Raw genomic sequence first — 12,977 nt, 5'->3', positions numbered from 1 at the left:
ATTCTCCAAGCCTCTCTTCATGTCCAACATTTTTTTATTCTTGTCCTTCACAAATGTCCATGTGCACATTTAAAGCAACTGCTATTCTAACATAACTCAGATTCTAACATAACTAAAAAAAAAAAGACAACATTTGGCGCTCCCATGGTGTTAGAGGATCTTAGTCGTATCCCTCTGTTCCCCGTTGGAAGGGTGAGGAGTAATGGCTCTCCTAGTGAGAGGGCTCCCCCTAGTGGCGAAATGCGCACTATATAAGTCCAACATTCGTTCTGTGGACGGCCTCAGAGCTCCCGGTCAATGTTCTGAATTTGTATTTCTTATGCACATGTTCATTTGTATTGTGTGTCATGTGTAATCCTGTAGTTCCTTCATACCAGTCCATCGTGTATTATTCCCCAATATGTTTCCTAATCAGCGTGTCCCTTTTTTTTTTTTTTATAAATTTCAAATCGTTTGTCTATACCACGATCACAACACCAGAGGGAGCTCCACAAATCATGTAAAACCCAGATTCGGCTCAAACAAGGGACTAAACACGTTTCGCAATTATGCCACAACAATGTGGAACGCCCTACCCAAAGCTGTAAAGGAATGTGAATCACTACCCACCTTCAAAAACACTCTCAAAGAACACCTACGGGAGACTGCAATTCAAAACTGGCCCCTACAAATGTCCTAACCCAGTTGTACAATAAAGACCAAGCATGGCTTTGTCAGTATTCCAATGTACAGCCCCACCCAACCCCACCCCACCCACCCAACCTCCTCCAATGTACAGTTTCTATGTCAAATGTATGTCAGTATTCCAATGTACAGTGTCCCCCCCCCCTACCCAACCCCCCCCCCCACCTCCAATGTACAGCCCCACCCCACCTACCCAACCTCCCCCAATGCACAGTTTCTATGTCAAATGTATATACACTCTTTTTCTGGATTTCTTTAGTATCACAAACAGTACTGTATTTGAAAATCTGGTATGTCATAAATGTATAGATGTAGCAGTACTGTCTATCTGTATTTCGTGTGTGTCATATGATGAATTGAAAATGGGGGACCCTGATGGAAACAAGACGAAAGTCTTTCTCAGGTCTGCATCCTCTTAACAATTGTATGTATTGAGCTGTACTGTACTGTACCCATTCTGCAATCTGTTAATAAACTTTCCAATCAATCAATCAATCAACGTGTGTATTGTAAATCATAGTGTTAATTATTCTAAATTCTGGTGTTATAGTTTTATACTACTTGGGGTAATTGTTCAATTATCTTTCCTCTGTTGTATCTATTCTCATCCCCAGGTCCCCCGTGTGTATGTTTGTATTGGGTGCTCTTCCACGTTGATTTTGTCTTGTATCTTTCCTTGGATCACCGTGTCCCTTCATGCCCCTTTCTCGTGTCCCTTTGTCGTTCTTCATAGTTGATCTGCTTTGAATCGGTTCAGGTCCCCTCTTTTCCTCCTCCCGTCCTCCTCTCCTCATCCTCGTCTCTCGGTTCTGGTCCACCTGCGCGCCCTCTCCATCCTCTGCGTCAGCGTAGGCCTCTCCTTCCCCTCCCGGCACCTTCCAGCCTCTCTGCGCCGTGTCCATTCGCCACCTCCTGCACGTTGTCAAGACCTGGTTCCTTTCTTTTTCTGAGTTTGCGACGCTTCATTGCCACCTCCGTTGGATTTTTCAGTGTTACATTGTATGCTCCGCATTGCTCCTAATCCAATCTGCGTGGTGGCCTGGTTAGCCTCTATGTTAGCTTGTAAGCTAGTTTGTATGTTAGCCTGTAGCTTCTCTGCATTGACATTCAGCGTCCCGCTAGCTTGTTCTACCTGTTGCATCATTGTTGAGTCTTTTCCATCGGTGTATTTACTTCATCTGGGGTTGCTTTTCTTTCATTTGTCCTCGTGTTCATTCTTCCTTCTTTCTTTTGTCCTTGAATCTTCACTTTTTATTTCGTTTTGAATTGTTTTACTTCCTTTTTTTGGTATTCATTGACCGGGAGCTCTTTCATGTGGCTGCTCACCAGAACGTCGCAAACCGGAAGTCCCGATATGGGGTTTTTCACCGACCACAACATGCAGTGATCTACTCACGATACTTTGTAGGCTACAATGAACAGAAGACGTAATTCTTATTGTAAACCTTAGAAATAGTAATCAATTGCGGGTTATGTTAAATCATTAATTTGATTAATATGTATATATTTATATCCTTGAACGTCTGTCCGCTTTTAGCTTATTTGGATAGAATCGGTGCGTAGCGCCAGTTCTGATCAGCTGTTTGTATGTTTTGGTTCCCAGTCCTTGGGTAAAGACCCGTCTAAGGGGCATTTGTTGCATTTGATAGTGGAGGCCGTGTCCCAACTCCCAAGCATCCTCTTCTTCAGGGAGAGGTCCTCCACAAGGTCTACCAGAGGTGTCCACAACACCTGGGCTCTATTGAAAGGTCTATCAGAGGTGTCCACAACACCTGGTCTCTATTGAAGGGTCTATCAGAGGTGTCCACAACACCTGGGCTCTATTGAAAAGTCTATCAGAGGTGTCCACAACACCTGGTCTCTATTGAAGGGTCTACCAGAGGTGTCCACAACACCTGGGCTCTATTGAAAGGTCTTTCAGAGGTGTCCACAACACCTGGGCTCTATTAAAAGGTCTATCAGAGGTGTCCACAACACCTGGGCTCTATTGAAAGGTCTATCAGATTTTGTCCATGTCCACAACACCTGGGCTCTATTGAAAGGTCTATCAGAGGTGTCCACAACACCTGGGCTCTATTGAAAGGTCTATCAGAGGTGTCCACAACACCTGGGCTCTATTGAAAGGTCTATCAGAGGTGTCCACAACACCTGGGCTCTATTGAAAGGTCTATCAGAGGTGTCCATGTCCACAACACCTGGGCTCTATTGAAAGGTAGGTAGTATATCAGTGTGTGCAGCTGCCTCATGATCATCTCTTCATACTTAAGTATTATAGTCTGGACTTCATCTATAGTCCACTTCTTCTCTTGCTCATGCGGTGTTGTCATTCAGACGGTTGCGCCCGTCTGGCATAATGTCTCGCCGCATTATGCGGGCAGGGGTCTACCTCTATACAGCCTTTTTGAGGTTGTATTTTATTCAGGTCGTGGATTGACACTCGTTGTTCGAGTTGTTTTTATGAGTGTTGAGGTCTCTGCCCTTGTTTCTCCTTGTGGGTCAGCAGGTTCCACGCAGCGGTGTCGTTCTCAGGACCAACACGGCGGGTTATATACAATATATCATCAGTTAAAGCTAAATTAAATAAAATGGTAGGGTTGTGCTACGACTCAGGTCTTCACGAATGAAGAATGAGGGCCTCAGGGTCTTATGGACCAGCGTCAGCCTTCAGAGGTGGACCAGCGTCAGCCTGCAGAGGTGGACCAACGTCAGCCTGCAGAGGTGGACCAGCGTCAGCCTTCAGAGGTGCACCAACGTCAGCCTGCAGAGGTGGACCAGCGTCAGCCTGCAGAGGTGGACCAGCGTCAGCCTTCAGAGGTGGACCAACGTCAGCCTGCAGAGGTGGACCAACGTCAGCCTGCAGAGGTGGACCAACGTCAGCCTGCAGAGGTGGACCAACGTCAGCCTGCAGAGGTGGACCAGCGTCAGCCTGCAGAGGTGGACCAGCGTCAGCCTGCAGAGGTGGACCAGCGTCAGCCTGCAGAGGTGGACCAACGTCAGCCTGCAGAGGTGGACCAACGTCAGCCTGCAGAGGTGGACCAACGTCAGCCTGCAGAGGTGGACCAGCGTCAGCCTGCAGAGGTGGACCAACGTCAGCCTGCAGAGGTGGACCAGCGTCATTCTGCAGAGGTGGACCAGCGTCAGCCTGCAGAGGTGGACCAGCGTCAGCCTGCAGAGGTGGACCAGCGTCAGCCTGCAGAGGTGGACCAGCGTCAGCCTGCAGAGGTGGACCAGCGTCAGCCTGCAGAGGTGGACCAACGTCAGCCTGCAGAGGTGGACCAGCGTCAGCCTGCAGAGGTGGACCAGCGTCAGCCTGCAGAGGTGGACCAGCGTCAGCCTGCAGAGGTGGACCAGCGTCAGCCTGCAGAGGTGGACCAGCGTCAGCCTGCAGAGGTGGACCAACGTCAGCCTGCAGAGGTGGACCAACGTCAGCCTGCAGAGGTGGACCAGCGTCAGCCTGCAGAGGTGGACCAGCGTCAGCTTGCAGAGGTGGACCAACGTCAGCCTGCAGAGGTGGACCAACGTCGGCCTGCAGAGGTGGACCAACGTCGGCCTGCAGAGGTGGACCAACGTCGGCCTGCAGAGGTGGACCAGCGTCGGCCTGCAGAGGTGGACCAACGTCAGCCTGCAGAGGTGGACCAACGTCAGCCTGCAGAGGTGGACCAACGTCAGCCTGCAGTGTCCCGAGTGCCTCGTCCGCTGGAGGCGGTTTGGTGAGAACTCTCGTTGGTGAGAACCCTAACCAAACCTCGGTTGTAAGCACAGCCCTACCCATTTACCCCGTCTGCCGGCGCAGACTTGTCGCGATAACTCGAATAGATTTCATTCTAATCCTCTTCAAATTTGCGGTGCACATTCATGGCCCCTAGAAGATGAGCCCTGTAGCACCCGATAAGTAATCATTTCCCAATAATGTAAATAATAATACTCCTGAAAATTTTATAAAAACCCAATAATGTAATAACTTAACCAATAATGTAATAAAATGTTTGACATTGTTGATATAAATGATTGATATTGTAATAAAAGTTTGCGGATAATGTAATTAGAGAATTTTATTTTAGAATTTGTGTGGTTTTTTTCTTTAATTTTTTATTTTTTTATCTACTTTTTCTCCCCATTTTCAATTTTTCTCCCATCCCAATTTCGTATTATCCAATTCTACCCTCCCCTGTCTCTAACGTTGTTAGACCATGCCTCCCACTGGTCGGCTGCAATGTGGACCAAGCCTTGCATCACGTGTCCCCTCCGGTACACGAGGAGGCAGCTGTCGCACATTTTCACCTGTACAGCGCGATCTCTCAGCGGCGAGGAGTAACGCGTGGGAGGCTCACACTGCCCCCGTTGCTTCCTGATTCTGCTGTAGTGTACAGGCGCACCAACCGACCTGTTGGAGTCGCTGTCCACAACGTCCGATCCCGACCCACCGGCTTTCCCACCCCCTAATACTACCAATTGTATTAGTATGAACGACCAGCCAAGCCGGAAGCAACGCCGAGAGCTGGGCTCGAACCCAGCATCTCCTGCGTTAGTGGCGAGCGCCTTGCCCACTGCGCCACTTAGCCACCCGTGTGGTTTTTAGTTTTGTTTTTTTTGTTGATGTGCCAGAGTAGGCTAAGCTATTTAAAACAAATAGCAAAGCTAAAGTGAGAAGTTAGCATCATCATCATTTCTGATATGGACGGTTTCATTTTGACAACATAAACATTCTAAACAGATCTAAGTTAATTTCCTGATGCAATGTTTGCTAATGCAATAACTGTTCCCTAGCAACATTACATTTATATTGAGTCATTTAGCTGATGCTTGTATCCAAAGCGACTTATAAGTTCTGTACAACAAGTCAGCAGGAACCGTACAACCATAGTAATATAGGCAAGGTAGATTACTTAGTAGCAAAGTGCATAATAGTAAAAGACAGTATGAAGGTTAGTATTTTATTTTTATTATTATTTATTTTTCAGATATACATTGAAGAAGTGGGTTTTTAGTCAACGGTGGAACATTTTACGGGTTTCAGCTGTCCTGACTGGTGGGAAGTTCGTTCCACCATCGTGGAGCGAGGACCGAGAATAGCCTGCTTTGCTTTGATGACCCCCCCCAGGAGCTCGGATAGGAGTGGGTCCAGGCCCGGACTGGCCATCGGGAGCACCGGGAGTTTTCCCGGTGGCCTGGCCTGCACAGATAAAAAAAAAAAATTATATTAAAAAAAAAATATTATATATTTTTTTTATTATAATTTTTTATTTATTTTTTGCCAGGCCATTGTTTCTAGTTGTGGCGGCGGCGCGGCGCGATAGTTTTTAGATAACCAGGTGGGTGGGGAACAACCAGGATTTCACTGTCTGCGACAGAGTTGGAGAACTATCTGACTCTCTCTCCCTCACGCGGACACACACACACACAATGGAGCCGTGCTGCCGCTTGTGATTGGTGGAGGCGGGACCAGGCGATACAACTGATTGACAGTGGAGGCGGCGAATGGAATGGCAGATGGCACACTCTCAAAAGGAGTTGTTAAATCTGACATTACAAAAAACAATATGTGGTGGTTATGATTGGGGCTGAAGTTGAATAAACAATTTATGAAAGAGAGAGTCAAAATAATTCCAAGATAATTCAACGATTACACACCTTTGCCACATTGGCTACAAACATAATCACTGCAAAGTTATCAAACAAATAAGAATCTGATCAGACACAAGGGTTAAGTTGTTGTTCCCTTTCTAATTTCCTCAAAAACATCTAGTCTAGTTAATGTGATCAATATTATTTGACAATTGATGCTTTTTGTTGGAAATTTCAGTCAGTGAGCTCATACTTTGAGCTAATTTTATAGTTCAAATGATTGAGACAACGCAATCTTCTGTCTTCGTTGTGCATGCATGCGTGTGCTCACCACACGTGATACATGTGTCACTATTCTGGCAGTGGCTACTGTTATTATAGTATTGTAATGAAAGGTCTGTTATTTAATATTTGTGTAAAGTGCTATTTTAACTGTTGATGGGTAGTGCATCAGTAAAGTGAATATGGTATTGTGCTCTTGACTTGTTTGAATAGGTGGAGAGAGTGGTTAACTGTATTATAATAGTAAATAGAAAAATATGTTGTGCTCTTGCTTTTTTCTTTTTGAAGGTGGAGAGAGTACCATTGCTAGTGCCACAACAGTTTTATTTGAGGTTCATAACAGTACATTGTACTAAGCAATTGTTGGCTCATTAGTTTGTGATTCACATGCACTAAAATTCACCAGAATGCAGGAAATTAAGTCTTTGTAACTAAAATCTTCCGGGTGGGGGACCCCCAGACCCCCCGCTTAAAAAGTGGCCTGATTGGGGCTATATTTCGCGCTATATCTCCCGGTATGAATTATTTCCCCAGTCCGGCCCTGAGTGGGTCTGAGGCAGCCAGAAGAGGCGGAAAGTAGGGGTCTTGAAGGTGTGTAGTTTGAGACCATTGACCGGAGGTAGGAGGGAGCCGTTCCCCTCACTGCACGGTATGCCAGGTCAAGGACCTTGAAGCGGATTTGTGGGGCGATGGGAAGCCAGTGCAGCTCTCTGAGAAGTGAGCTGACTTTGGTAGATTGGAGATCAGGCGGGCCACTGCATTCTGTATGAGTTGAAGGGGTTTGGTGGCGGTAGCCGGTAAACCAGCTAGCAGTGCAGTGTAGTAGGCGAGTTAAGTTAAGCCGGTCGTCAAGGACTACACCTCGGTTTTTGGCGGTCGGGGACGGAGCCACATGCTCCACTGTGATCAAGAGGTCGGTCAGCGGGGAGGATTCAACCAGTGGGTGAAGTAGCTCAGTTTTGCTTAGGTTCAGTTTGAGGTGATTGGTCGTCATCCACTGGCGGAAATGTCAGACAGACTGTCCGAGATCCGCTCAGAGACTTGGGTATTTGAGGGAGGAAAGGAGAGTAAGAGTTGAGTGTCATCTGCATAGCAGTGACATGAGAAGGCATGAGACATGATAATGTTACTAAGAGATTTGGTGTAGAGAGAGAAGAGGAGGGGTCCAAGGACCAAGCCCTGTGGGACACCCGTCTGTAGGGGGCAGGGGTGCCTCTCCATGATACTTGGTAGGAGCGGTCGTCAAGGTAGGATGAGAGCCTTGCCAGCACAGAGCCTATAACTCATTCCTGCGAGGGATACAAGGAGGATCTGATGCCAGTGAAACTATCTATAGCCTACTACAGACATCTGGGGACATTGATGTTATGACATTTCATACTGTACCTTCCAAGTGATTATATCCTAAGAGAGGAAACTTCAGTTTTAAATGGAGCTCCATCTAGTGGCCAATAGTGATTCATTGTTCAGACAATTGATTGTGGTTGTGTTAATGAGCGTAATTTAATGGCCAACGGTGATTGGCTGTTAAGAATTTTGGATTGTGGTTGTTTTCAAGGTCCCATTTGTAAGTAAGCAAAGATGGCACTCATCGACGTGATACACAACTTTACAGGTAACTTTCCGCAGGTCTGACGTGTGTTTGATCTGACTGATGCTGTACATTACCAAATGGAAATGACAGAACTGCTCGGACTGAGGGATTTAAAAAAGCATTTTATAGGCTCAGCCTGCTCAGGAATACATTTTGAGCTTCAATAAATGAATGAGGGGGCGGCCGGGTAGCGCAGCAGACTAAGCGTCTGCCTACCACCGCATATATACAGTGGGATCGAATCCAGCTGCCGCGGTACCTCCGGCTTGGTCGGTCGTCCATACTGACACAATTGGCTGTGTCAGCGGGTAAGGTGGGTCTTTATTAACCCAGGGTCGGTTCTTTATTAACCCAGGGTAGGTTCTTTATTAACCCAGGGTTGGTTCTTTATTAACCCACGGTCGGTTCTTTATTAATCCACAGTCGGTTCTTTATTAACCCAGGGTAGGTTCTTTATTAACCCAGGGTAGGTTCTTTATTAACCCACAGTCGGTTCTTTATTAACCCAGGGTCGGTTCTTTAGGGTCTGTTCTTTATTAACCCAGGGTTGGTTCTTTTAACCCACTAGGGTCTGTTCTTTATTAACCCAGGGTCCGTTCTTTATTAACCTAGGGTAGGTTCTTTATTAACCCAGGGTCCGTTCTTTATTAACCTAGGGTAGGTTCTTTATTAACCCAGGGTCGGTTCTTTATTAACCCAGGGTCGGTTCTTTATTAACCCACGGTTGGTTCTTTATTAACCCAGGGTAGGTTCTTTATTTATGTTGACAATAAATGTTAAAATCTTTCATGGTGCGTAAAAAGTCTGCGCTCAAACAACCAGGAGCAGAGGTGCTGCTGAAATGTGTGATATAGTGTAAATCCACGAGGGACGGAGCAGGACACTATCCATTACAAAATATACCATCTATAGATGGTTTCAGTGGAATTGTATTGCTAGGGACCCAGCTTGGACCCAAGTCTATCTATGCCATTGTCATCATAAAAAGGTTGGAAAATGACTTCCCCTGTTATCACTGGGAGACAAATCGCACTGTAAGAAATAGCATTGCCTCCCAGTGCTAAATAACTCCTGCATGTGAGGATGTTAATTTGCAGGGTAGGTTCTTTATTAACCCAGGGTCGGTTCTTTATTAACCCAGGGTAGGTTCTTTATTAACCCAGGGTAGGTTCTTTATTAACCCAGGGTCGGTTCTTTATTAACCCAGGGTCGGTTCTTTATTAACCCAGGGTAGGTTCTTTATTAACCCAGGGTACAGTAGGTTCTTTATTAACCCAGGGTCGGTTCTTTATTAACCCAGGGTAGGTTCTTTATTAACCCAGGGTCGGTTCTTTATTAACCCAGGGTAGGTTCTTTATTAACCCAGGGTCGGTTCTTTATTAACCCAGGGTAGGTTCTTTATTAACCCAGGGTCGGTTCTTTATTAACCCAGGGTAGGTTCTTTATTAACCCAGGGTCGGTTCTTTATTAACCCAGGGTAGGTTCTTTATTAACCCAGGGTCGGTTCTTTATTAACCCACGTCGGTTCTTTATTAACCCAGGGTCCGTTCTTTATTAACCCACGGTCGGTTCTTTATTAACCCACAGTCGGTTCTTTATTAACCCAGGGTAGGTTCTTTATTAACCCAGGGTCGGTTCTTTATTACCCCACGGTCGGTTCTTTATTAACCCAGGGTCGGTTCTTTATTAACCTAGGGTCGGTTCTTTATTAACCCAGGGTCGGTTCTTTATTAACCTAGGGTCGGTTCTTTATTAACCCAGGGTCGGTTCTTTATTAACCCACAGTCGGTTCTTTATTAACCCAGGGTCGGTTCTTTATTAACCTAGGGTCGGTTCTTTATTAACCCAGGGTCGGTTCTTTATTAACCCACGGTCGGTTCTTTATTAACCCACAGTCGGTTCTTTATTAACCCAGGGTAGGTTCTTTATTAACCCAGGGTAGGTTCTTTATTAACCCACAGTCGGTTCTTTGTTAACCCAGGGTCGGTTCTTTATTAACCCACTAGGGTCTGTTCTTTATTAACCCAGGGTCCGTTCTTTATTAACCTAGGGTAGGTTCTTTATTAACCCAGGGTCGGTTCTTTATTAACCCAGGGTCGGTTCTTTATTAACCCACGGTCGGTTCTTTATTAACCCACGGTCGGTTCTTTATTAACCCAGGGTAGGTTCTTTATTAACCCAGGGTAGGTTCTTTATTAACCCAGGGTAGGTTCTTTATTAACCCAGGGTCAGTTCTTTATTAACCCAGGGTAGGTTCTTTATTAACCCAGGGTCGTTCTTTATTAACCCAGGGTCGGTTCGCTGAGCACGGATGCTCTTTTTCAGCAAGTCCCTGCTTCACACTCCACACATTCACACCTGGGAGCTGCCCAGTAGGACTACAGTCTGACACGGTTGGCCTCTTCCATTGGAGTTTGGTAGTCGAGTGCTTTGCACAAGCCCACTTCCTTAACCTTTAGGCCACTGCTTCCCCCAAACAGACTGAAATAGAGTTTGATAGACAGACACAGCTGATCCGTACTGTAAATCCATTAAGTTGTTTCACCGGCCAAGAGAGGAAGCACAGACTGTACAAGTTACAACCGATTCCTGGAAATAATAATAATAATAATAATACAACTTTATTTGTATAGCACCTTTCATACAGAAACTGCAGCTCAAAGTGCTTCACAACAGAAAAAAGACAGACATAAAATCACAGTTTTTCACATTAGGATCTCATGATTCAGTTTTAAAAAATAGACAATAATAAAAAGAGTAAGATAGAATAGACAGAGTAAAATAGTGCAGTGTGGGCGGTCAGGTGGCGTAGCGGAGATTGCGCTCGTCACCAATGCAGGAGATGCTGGGTTCGAGCCCAGCTCTCGGCATTGCCACCAGCTTGGCTGGCCGTTCACACTAATACAATTGGCAATATTAGGGGGTGGGAATCTGGCGTTGTGGACAGCAACGCCTACAGGTCAGGTCTCGAGGCTATGCGGGGCAGGACTTGGTGGAGATAGCGTGCCCTCCAACGCGTTACACTTCACCAATGAGAGTCCTCGCTGCCAAGTGAAAAGACGTCACTGGCTGTCGGCGCACGTCTCGGAGGAAGCGTGCGATCGACTCGGGACGCCCTTGTACCGACTCGTAGGAGAACATGCATACAGCAGCCAGGTAGGGGGGGGGGGGGGAATTGGCACAACGACTAATTGGGACGGGGAGAAAAATCAGAGAAAATCAGAAACAGAAAAAAAACTAAAAGAAATAGTGCAGTGCAATAAGTAGTAGAATAGAATAGACATGAAATTAGCACATAAAGTGCAGACATAGAATCACAGTTTTTTTTTACAGTGCAATAAAATATCTCGGGATTACTGTTTAACAGTTTAAAGTCGTCTTTACCTTCTCTGTTTGGTATCCACAGTTTAAAGGAAAGCAGAATAGTATTACTGCACACAGTGCAATCAGTGTAGTCTTATGTTGTAGTGGTAGTAGCAGTAGCAATACAAATAAAAAAATAAAGAGTTCAACAGAAGTGATTGTCCATCTCAGTCCACAGGATCTGGTTTCATTGTTTGGACATGCAACAAATGTACATAATCTCTCAGATTCAGGTCAGAGATGATCAATTAGACTGTTGATGTGTCTCCATACCGTATAAAGCTCTGAACTCCATTGTTTATACTGTAGGCTCTGTTTCCCATACCGTATGAACTCTGAACTCTGTTGCATAATACTCATGCAAACAAGGGACTAAACACGTTTCGCAATTATGCCACAACAATGTGGATTTTACAGCCGTAAAATAATGTGAATCCCTACCCTCCTTCAAAACCAGAGCACCTACGGGTGGCTGCAATTAGAAACTGGCCCCGGTAAATGTCCAAACCACCCACCCACCCAAACCCCTCCAATGTACAGTTTCTTCCCCTTCTAATGTATATTTTATTTCTTTATGATCTCTTTCTCAGTACTGTATATTTGTATGTCTTGCATGTCATAAATGTCTTGATGAAACAGTACTGTATATCTGTATGTCATGTATGTCATAAATGTCTTGATGAATTGAAAATGGGGGACCCTGATGTAAACAAGACGAACGTCTTTTTCTGGTCTGCATCCCCTTAACAATTGTTTGTATTGAGCCGTACTGTATTGTACCCATTCTGCAATCTGTTAATAAAGTTTTCTATCAATCAATCAATTATACCTATCTACTGCCTAAAACTGCCATACACTCTAATCATAACTACCTACCGTAAACTATAGTCTACCCATATAACACTGTATGATAGCCATGTACAATAACACTGTATATACATGTATCTATATGTACTGTATATGAATATATGTGCATATATTTCTGTTTACATACCTGTATACATAGCCACTCTGTGCACTGTACACACACTGTATATACATTATCTGTATATATCCCATACCTACTCTATGGCTTACTACCATTAATGTATTTATACTTGTATCACTGTACATAATTCGGTACAAACATTTGATTAGCACATGTACTCAGTAGCTTTGTTATATATCCCATATTATCACCTGTTACACTGTATATTGTTATGCACTTTACTGTTACTGTACCTTGCACTCCGGTTAGATGACAACTTATTTTCATTGTACTATACTTGTTCTGTATGATGACAATAAATTTGAATCTTAATCTAATTATAAAAAGATAATTGGTGGGCGGCTGGGTGGCGCAGCGGACATTGCGCTCGTCACCAACGCATGAGACACCGGGTTCAAATCCGGCTGTCTGTGTTGCCTCCGGCTTGGGCCGGCCGTCATACTGGCTCAATTGGCAGAGTCAGCGGGTGGAAGTCGATGGGTGGTAATCTGGACGTTGTGG

This window comes from Notolepis coatsorum (genome assembly GCF_963971535.1).
Source record: "Notolepis coatsorum genome assembly, chromosome: 16".
Classification (NCBI taxonomy): domain Eukaryota; kingdom Metazoa; phylum Chordata; class Actinopteri; order Aulopiformes; family Paralepididae; genus Notolepis; species Notolepis coatsorum.
Note: the sequence above shows the minus strand (reverse complement) of the source record.